The following is a 2957-nucleotide window of genomic DNA, read 5'->3' on the forward strand; positions in this document are numbered from 1 at the left end:
CAGTCCCAAAATCCTGCGGCGGGGGTCGTGGGTAGCTGGCGGGTGTCAGGCAACCCTGCGCTCCCGCTACCCNGGCGCTGATCCGGCCGGATGTGGCCTGTGGCCCCAGCCCACGACTTTGTATGACAACTGTAAGTAGTAGGTATTCAGGTTACCCAAACTTCTGACTTAACTATAAAACAAGGGGTTTCAACCCTTCCTCATCTATTCAAAGCACAATTCTCTGTGTCCACAAGAACATCTCCTGTAGTCTTTTTAATTGATGTTCATTCTTGGAATCCATGTTTCTGGTTTGCTTTTATAGTTTCTCCAGGGTTGATTTTAGGTGATAAAACTAGCAGCCCATGCTAATTTACCATACTGAGAAGCGTAGTTTAACCTTAATGAGATCAAAATACATTTGCTTTTACAAAATTCTTGAATGATCGGAGTCATTCTTTTTTTTTTTTTTTAAAGTGAGCTTTTAATGTCTCTGTCTTTGAAGTATAAAATAGTTCATTTATAAACACAAAAATTCAATGCAGCGTACTGTTTAGGAAAAAGGAGTTCATTAGTCTATAAAATACTCCATCCCTCCTGGATCTTGGTTCTCATGAGAAGAAATGTGAGTCTTTTAAAAATCATTTTAACTTCCTATATCTACTGGGTAGGTAATCAGAAAACCAGGTTGGATGTCTACTGCTGTGACTATCTGTTTAATTTTGACAGCTTCTTTAAAACTTACACACCTAGAAAGTTCTATCTCAAAAGTGGAAAGGTGTGCATTGGGCCTCCTTTTGTTCTGTAAGTTTATAAGGATACGTTTGTGGGGGGTTTTCAATAATTTACTTAAATTAGATTCTTTAAAGTCTTACAGTGTGAAATCATTAATTATAATTGATAAAACGTCTTCCAGTTGAAGACAAGCAGCATGAGATGCTAATGAGATACAAACTACTAACCCCCAAGATTGACAATGAATGGTGCTGGGGAAATGGATCTGTCAGCAAAGTTCTTGGGCACAAGCATGAGGACCTGAATTTAGTCCTCAGCACTTATGTGAGGAGCTGGATGTGCAGATGTGTGCCTGTAGTCACAGGCTGGAGAGACCGAGGCCTGCTAGATTACTGCTGTCGCTGAATCAGTGAGCTATAGCTTCACTGAGAGACCTGTTCTCAGAATATGAGGTGGTGGTGATTGAGGACACCAAGGTTGACCTCTGGCCTCTACATTCATTTGTTTTTAAGATTTTTTTGTTTTGTTTTTTGTTTTTGTTTTTTGAGACAGGGTTTCTCTGTATAGCCCTGGCTGTCCTGGAACTTACTTTGTAGACCAGGCTGGCCTCGAACTCAGAAATCTGCCTGCCTCTGCCTCCTGAGTGCTGGGATTAAAGGTGTGCGACACCACACTCGGCTGGCCTCTACTATAATGCACACATACATATGCAAGCATATACACATAACCCCCCCACATGCACACACATATACATATACACATACACATACATATACCACACACAACCCTTTCGCATGAATGTATAATGACAAGACACTTGTTTATGAGCCAGGAAATGGGATCTTATCAGACATGCTTCTTCCAGCACCTTCCTCTTGAATCTCCTTGCCTTTAGAACTGTGTTACCTAATCTGATTGTTTTTATCACAGCCTGAATGGACTAGGTTACAGGAAGAGGTAATTAATGACTTCTTGGAAGCAATGTCAGGGAAGGCTTCAGTGAAGAACTAATATACAAACTCATCATGAAGATTGAGCAGGAATCCATCATATAACAACCGAGTTTTGCAATCAAATTCCACTCTGGAAAATGCCCCCAAAGCCCACGAATATGTGCAGCTTCAGGAGAAGGTGACCCTAGAATGAGTGGATTGTGTAACTAATGAGGCAACAACAGGCTTATGACTTAACTTTTTACGTTTTAAAATTCCATCACAGAGCAAGGGGAAAAGGTAAGTACCAGGGAAACCTGCTCGAAAGCTCCGAGTTGTAACACTTCAGAGAAAGGGGGATGACTGTGGTGTGGAGCACTCTGGCCCTCTTTGGAGGAAATGGAGCTCATCCTTAAAAATGGAGAGTTGAATACTTAGGTAAAGGAAGAGTCTTCGTTGCTGTGTGTACTCAGGAAGGGAAGAATGTCAAAGAGAGGAATAAGCAGATGTTGTCTGAGTTAGGGCTTCCATTGCTGTGAATTGGGAAGCATGGTGGCAGCATCCAGGCAGGCAGGTGATGGAGAAGGTGCTGAGAGTTCTACATCTGGTTCCAAAAGGAACAGGAGAAGAGTGACAAACAGGCAGCTAGGAAGAGGGTCTCAAGGCCAACCCCCACAATGCTACACTTTCTCCAACAAGGCCACACCTCCTAATAGTGCATATTAAAACCACCACAGACGTCACGGAGCTTGCCTATACAGACCTCTTCAGAGACAGAACCATGTATACATATTGTTATCTATAACAATGACCTCATAGAATTAGATTTTATATGACGTCATTGCCATCTTAGTTTGTGTAATCATACTCTATGTTGTTTGTACAGTGACAGAATTATATTGGATACATATCTCAGAATATATGCTTGTCATTAAGCAATATATGTCACACATAAGAAGATTTATTAATAAGAATTGACTCATGTGATTATAGAGGTAAGAAGTTCCCCAAGACACCATCTGAGAGCTGGAAACCCAGGAGAGTCAGCACTGCAATAGTGAGAGTGTGAAGGCAGGAGAGTCAGGATTGCCAGTGTCTGATGGCAAGAGAAGATGGAATCCAGTCTAGCTCAGGCAGGGGAAGGGGTGGGAAGAAGAAGAAAAGAAGAAGAAGAAGGAGAAGAAAAAGAGGAGGAAGGAGGAGGAGGAGGAGGAGCAGAAGCAGAAGAAGCGGAAGAGGAAGAGGAAGAAGAAGAAGAAGAAGAAGAAGAAGAAGAAGAAGAAGAGAGAGGAGAGAGGAGAGAGGAGAGAG

Source organism: Mus caroli, chromosome 8 (genome assembly GCF_900094665.2).
Source record: "Mus caroli chromosome 8, CAROLI_EIJ_v1.1, whole genome shotgun sequence".
NCBI classification, from domain to species: Eukaryota; Metazoa; Chordata; class Mammalia; order Rodentia; family Muridae; genus Mus; species Mus caroli.